The sequence below is a fragment of the Triticum aestivum genome, chromosome 5A (assembly GCF_018294505.1).
Source record: "Triticum aestivum cultivar Chinese Spring chromosome 5A, IWGSC CS RefSeq v2.1, whole genome shotgun sequence".
NCBI classification, from domain to species: Eukaryota; Viridiplantae; Streptophyta; class Magnoliopsida; order Poales; family Poaceae; genus Triticum; species Triticum aestivum.
Genome location: NC_057806.1, coordinates 245,482,349 through 245,489,538, shown reverse-complemented (window position 1 = coordinate 245,489,538; position 7,190 = coordinate 245,482,349). Strand labels below are relative to the sequence as shown.

Here is a 7,190-nt window from a genome sequence, read left to right as displayed (position 1 = left end):
ATGGCTTATCAAATTAAATCTGAGGTGTCCAGGGCCATCTCAGCTCTCGACAAGTATCTTGCCTTATCCGTGATGCAAGCATGTCAGATAATGTTCCCATGTAGTCATTCTTAGCTGCAAAGAATTCTCGTGCTCGATTTGGGCTCACGATCTGGCCTACCTCTATCATCACAACCCAATCCCATCCACAAGTCCACATGGCATCTTCGTTCCCCATAGTTAACATGACGTGTGGACGTGGGTTAGGGCCCCACCCCGCGGAAGAAGAGAGGAGAAGGTTCTCCCGCCTCAGCGTGTGCAGGTGGCCTTGCTTATCGATCCAAGCATGATCGATAAGCCGCCTAAGAGGTTGAGGAGGTGCCTACACTACAAGGCGGCGGAGATGTTGCAACGAAGGTCAGGGTCGATGGGGCGGGGTATCCTCTGTAATGCCTACGGGGTCTGTTACAGTAAGACTGAGACGCTACTGGAGCACCATCCGGTAGCAAGCCCAATCGTCGATTCGCCACTGGAGAGCCCGATGTGGGAGCCCAAGGTGCATAGGGCTATTTACCTCGTTAGAAAGTCGGCCACGGAGAGGAGGCTTCCCAGGACAGAAGTTTCTCTAGCGCCAGTCCCGGGGACGAGCTGCTTGCACTGTGAGTCGTGGAGCCACCTTTGTGGATAAAAGGGTTGCTGGGGCGGAGGGAGGTCTGCACCGCCTGTGGAATGTGGTACAAGAAGGGGATGCTGCTACAGGAGTGCCGTCCAGCAGGGTGGTCAGTGACGGATTCCTGCGGGAGCGCCCAAGCATCAACTCCACACTGGAGAGTCCCATCTGGGAGCCTGAGACACCTCCATCTGTGCACCCGCCGAGAAAGCTTTCAAATAAGAGAGGAAGCGTCCAATAAGCGAATCCCCTTCGGCGCCATGGCCGACAAATAATGGGAAGAGCTACATGCACTATGGGCCGTTAGAGATGCTAGGGTGGGGGAGGTGCCAAAGGAGTGAGGCACACTATGCAACGTGTGCGACATGCGGTACAGGTAGGGGAAGCTGCTTCTAGAGTATCATCCCATGGCGAGCCCCATGTTTGTACCATCAAAGAATGCCAATTCCCATCATAATGTGCTCGAGTTGCACCGGAGCAAGCAAAGCAATGACGAGCATCCATCATCGCTGCCTGTCGACAGTGCCACTGCCTTGCCCCAATCCGTGACGACCGCCCGACAAACATGGCAGGTCTCGCTAGTGAGGACCTGACCAACTCACAGGGCTACACCGACAACCCAAACAACATGCCGATGTCACTAGAGTCGCTACTCCTCGACGGGCCATCGGCACTGCTCATCGTAGAGAGTGATGATTTTGTGATTAGCTAGCCTATGAAGAATAATTCAGTTGAGATGAGATACTGATCCTTTTTACATCATTTCTTCATATATTGATCCTTTTTTACTTTGTTTCTTTAGATAATTTTAAGCTTTCAACCACTAAAGGCCACTGCACAAGCCCTAGCAGTGATCAAACCAGTTGTCGGTGCTAAAACCGGTGAATCTTGGTAGGGGGTCCCGAGCTGGTGGTCTCGGCCAAATGGTAACAGGAGGTAGAGAAAAACACAATGTTTACCTAGGTTTGGGCCCTCTCGAAGAGGTGAAACCCTATGTCCTAATTGTATTGTATTGATTGTGGATGGGATACAAAGTACAAGATGATGTACCTCGAGATCGTATGAGTGAGTTCTAACATGTTCTAGCATGCCTCTACAGGCTAAACCCCTCGACTTATATAGGCACCCGGGGCTATCTAGGGTTACAAGTATGTTGGCTACATCTAGGGATAAACATGCCGATTGTTTGAATATGCCTTGAAGTATACGCCCCCCAGAGGCCGCGCCCGCATCAGCTCCGACCCTTAGCTCGGAGCCAACTGCGCCAATCGAGGACGGATGGTTAGACACCGCCTCAAGGGCTGCAGTCTCAACGGCGATCGAGCCGAACACCAGCCTAACCCTCTGCGCAGCCCGTGACTCCAAGGTGCCGAACTCTTTTCCGGACTCCGAACCATCCGCGCCCCTGCCAATCGAATCCGATTGGGCGCCAATCATGGAATTCACCACCGCGTATATCTTTCAGCACTCGCCCTTCGGCGACATTCTGAATTCACTAAGGTCTCTTTCTTTGTCAGGAGAGCCCTGGTCAGACTATGGCCAACGGGATTGGGGTGCGGATGACGAAGAAATTCGACGCCCACCCACCACCCACTTAGTAGCCACTGTCGATGATTTAACCGACATGCTCGACTTCGACTCCGATGACGTTGACGGTATGGAGGACGATGTAGGAAACGAACATGAACCAGCGCCTATAGGGCACTGGAAAGCCACCTCGTCATATGACATATACATAGTGGATACACCCAACGAAGGCAATGGCGACGAGATAGCGGAGGATGACCCCTCCAAGAAGCAACCCAAGCGCCGACGTCAGTGGCGCCGCTCTAAGTCCCGCCCAAGCAAAAGTGGTGATACCGACACAGGAGATAATAACACTCCGGATAGTGCCGAAGACAACAACAATCCCCTCCAGCAAGATTTAGAGTAGGAGGATGACAGAGCCAACTCTCCTAAGAGAGCGGCAGGCGGAGAGGAGGAGGATGACAATTACATGCCCCCTCCGAAGATGAGGCAAGCCTCGGCGACGGTGAATTCGCCGTACCAGAGGATCCCGTCGAACAAGAGCGCTTCAAGCGCTGGCTTATGGCCACGGCAAATAGCCTGGAGAAAAAGCAGCAGCAGCTTCAAGCTGATCAAGATCTGCTAGCTGACAGATGGACTGAAGTCCTCGCGGCCGAGGAATATAAACTCGAGCGCCCCTCCAAGAATTACCCAAAGTGCAGGTTACTACCCCGACTGGAGGAAGAAGCGTATGATACGGCTGATCGGCCACCTCGTGGCCGCGATAGAGAGGTATTCCAGTCAAAAGCTCAGCCTCCACCCCGACGCCATTCAAATAAAAAGGCATGGGGAGATACGCCAGACCTGCGAGACATATTGGAGGACAAAGCAAAGCATGCAAGATCGATCTACGGATCACAACGGCGCACCACTCTGCGAGACGATAAACGTCATGCCGGATACAGTAAAAGCAAATCCGGCCGGGCCGAACACAGCGGGCAAGACCCATTCGAGCTGCGTCGCGATATAGCCCAATACAGAGGCGCCACACACCCCTTATGCTTCACAGACGAAGTAATGGAACATCAATTCCCAGAAGGTTTCAAACCTGTAAATATTTGAATCATGCGACGGCACAACAGATCCCGCAGTATGGATTGAGGATTTCTTCCTCCACATCCACATGACCTGCGGTGATGACTTGCACGCCATCAAATACCTCCCACTAAAGCTCAAAGGACCAGTGCGGCATTGGCTTAACAGCTTGCCAGCGGACTCCATTAGCTGTTGGGAAGATCTGGAAGCCGCATTCCTCGACAACTTTCAGGGCACTTATGTGCGACCACCAGACGCCGATGACTTGAGCCACATAATTCAGCAGCCAGAGGAGTCGGCCAGGCAATTCTGGACTCGGTTCCTTACAAAGAAAAATCAAATCGTCGACTGTCCGGATGCGGAGGCCTTAGCGGCTTTCAAACACAACATCCGAGACGAGTGGCTAGCCCGGCACCTTGGTCAGGAAAAGCCGAAATCTATGGCAGCTCTCACGACGCTCCTGACCCGCTTTTGTGCGGGAGAAGACAGCTGGCTGGCTCGCAGTAATAACATATCAAAGAACCATGGTACCTGATAGAGGCGAGGGTGTCCCGGTCTTTCGATGAGATGATAACTATCGATTTGGTGGAGACGACTTTGACGATCCGACTACAAACGTGCACGACGTTGCGCCTTAGCAATCGCTAAACCAACTCCGAGAGGTTATTGACCACGCTGGAGCACGATCAACCTGACCACGAAGGTCTATTCCTGCAAGCAATCGAAGAACGAGCAAGAATATGATAAAGCAATCTGAATATTGCGAATATATATGAAGTATTGATAATGGTGGGGATCCGGAAGCGGTCTTGGTCTGGTCGTTGGACACAAACGAAGTACACGAAGTTGCAATGGCTAACTTTTAACTAAACAAATCCCAAGGAAAAACTACTAGATGGATCTACTTATATAGGAGCAAGGGGTGGCGGCCAAGGAGGTGGGAGGACGTCCCAAGGCAGCCTAAAACTAAATCTAGGTCGTACAAGGCCAATGGGCCCAAGTGGAGGTGATGTAACACCTTTGGACTTGTAGTTTGACTCGGATTCTGCTGCAGCATCAGATTGTTTCGTCCACAACTCAACGCTCTGGACGAATTTGAAGGTGATTCCAATTGGGTTGGAAAGTGCACGAAATCTAGTTTCCAACAAAAAAGAATCACCCAATTCGGAGTCCGTATTAAAAACTTGTGTGCGTTTTGAGTCAGGTGTGTCTGTGCAGTCCGAATCTGAATCCAGAACGTGAGAGACTTGGACTCTATCTTCTCTTGGGCCAAAAGTGACGTGAGAGAACTTTTTGGACAGCAAATAAACATCTCTTTCTTCCTTATCTTCATATGTGGATTGTACAAATGTCCCATACACCTGCAATTAGACAAAACACAAAAGTGTGTGAAGTATTTTTGTTCTGGATAACATAAATAGATTATTGAATAGTTTGCACTAGAAATCACCTGACAAATATGCATATATGCAATATTTTTGGTCATATGCAAGGTAGTCATGTCCTCATCATCCTCCCCTCCTTGAAAATAAAGCCGTCCTCGGCGTTGCTTAATCTGAAATGTGGCTAACAAAAGAGACAAGGTGTACATGTTGTATATGTATATGTCATCCATTTTTACTTCCCTTGATTTTTGCATATATGACACATGAATAGATGAGTAACTTGCATAGTTCATAAAATCTAAAGCCAAAAAATTAGCACAAGAAGTAGAAGGCATGAAAATATTGCAACTCAGTTTGCACATATAAGTGAAGCTCTTATTCATTTCAAAAGATTGACAATGTTCATCATTAAACCATCCCAACATTGGTGAATAAACCTTACTTGCATCAAATTTACATGCTACAACATGCTTAAATAAGCAAACATGCAATAAGTCATTCAACACAGAATCATCACCAAGATTAGAGGTCATATCAAAATGATTAAACATTGGTTCTTTTGCATCAATAGTTAATTCAATGGGTGCACTCAAAATTGTTGGTATTTCAGTTGTTTGATCACATGGCAAAGTCAAATTATCAACGTAGTCCTCTAAAATAGGTGGTGTGATCAAAGTAGTGGGTAGCTCATCAGATGGTGCATTCAAATTGACAAGGCATTCATCATTCTCATGTAGAGATGGAAGATCAGTACCTTTGTCATTACCTCTTATGATCAACTCAGATGATGTAGCCACTCTCGGGGGCGATGTGTCACATGGTGGAGGTGATGTAGTCCTGACAACAACGGATGTGGTTGTCATAGTATGCCTAGTAGTTGAAGGAACAATCATATCAACTCTTGGAATGTGCACCGTGCGCTTGTTCTCCTCGTGGCCAACACGTCGTTTTATTTCCTGTTCAGCTTTGCAAGCAAGATGAAACAAATGGTCCATAGGATAACACTCTTCATGAATTAATATCTCTTGAATATCACGGTTTAATCCTCCCCAAAATCTATCCATAAAATCATCTTCACTTTCTTCTAAAGAGGAATGCAATAAGGTAGTTTGTAAATCATCATAATATTTTGTTACAGTTTCACTACCTTGTTTTAAGTGTTGCAACTTCTTAATCATGTCACGAGTATAATAAGCAGGGACGAAAGTATGTCGCATGACAAGTTTCAAATCATCCCAAGTAGTAGGTATATAATCAGGGTGTAACCGACAATATTCACTCCACCAAACCAAAGCATAACCAGTGAAAGAACCAACCGCAACCTTAACCTTTTATGTTCATTGAAATTATGGGAAGCAAATATATTTTTTATGTCGAACTCCCATTTAATATATAAAGCAGGTTTAAAACGGCCATTAAATAGTGGTATAGATACATTAACCTGATCATGTGCATTTGGATGTTTGTGCACCTCTCGTGACGGTTGTGGTATTTGCAAAGGTGGTGGCACGTCTCCCGCGATTGACAAAGCCCATGAATTGACTCTGGATCCTGTCATGATTAGTAGAACAAGAAACAAAACCCAAAAATAATGTTCCTATAACTACTAGGATGTGGTGGTAAAACGCTCACAGTAAAGCAAATATCAATGTCTTACAAGTTCTTACCATGCAGCAGGCGGTGATCGGCAACCAGCGGTGTCAAGTAACTCCAAATATTGAGTAAAGCGATTGCCAGGGGAGCGTACGTATACACAGTGTAGAAATATGTGGAGCTGGGTTGGCTATATATGGTAGCAAAAGATTAGCAATAATCAATTCAAAGATGCAATGTTGAATAAACGCTCAACGACGGTACTGTGCTGGTCCTAGGCTAGACCGGACTAGAGACGCGAGCCTAGAACACTAATAAGGTCACGGCGTAGCACAACTAGCATCAATGAAGGATACTAAGTAGCTCTTGACAGCAAGATATAAGTGAAGATCACAACGGCAGTGAAGATAATGATGAAAAACAACTGCCAAGCAGGATATACAACAACTCTCTCTCCAACTTTCATCTTGAAAAGTTTGAGACAATTTTCTGATAAATTCTTTCAAAGAATGCTACTAACTCAAGCTTTCCAATGCAAAAAGAATCACTCAATTCCGAGTTGATATGAGGAGTCAAAGAATTCTAAAACTGGCCTGAAAAATTGGAACAAGCTGTGTTCACGAACTTCGGAGGGTAAAAAGACCTATTTAGAAGCCGATTTTGAGGTGTCAAATATTGAACTAGCTTCTGCAACTATTTAGATGCGGCTCGTCGCTATCTTCAATTTGAGTACTCACGGAGCCAAAACGGACTTCGTATGAGGAAGATACACCTGTTTTACTGAACAGTGCGCAAAACAGATTCCAATCCGAATTCAGGTACGAGATTGATTCTAGATAGATCCAATTTTTTTTCTTCTCTCTTTTTTTCTCACGCTTTTTTTTTCTTTTTATTCTCCCTCTTTTTCTTTTTTTCTTTCCTTTTTTCTCTCTTTTTTTCTTTATCTTCTTTTTCTCCCTCTT

The 7,190-nt window shown here is 46.4% G+C and overlaps 1 pseudogene; it reads left to right on the top strand.

The window, feature by feature from the left end:
• LOC123101284 (uncharacterized) lies at positions 1-1,361 on the top strand (annotated as a pseudogene).
• Positions 1,362-7,190: the final 5,829 nt, after the last annotated feature.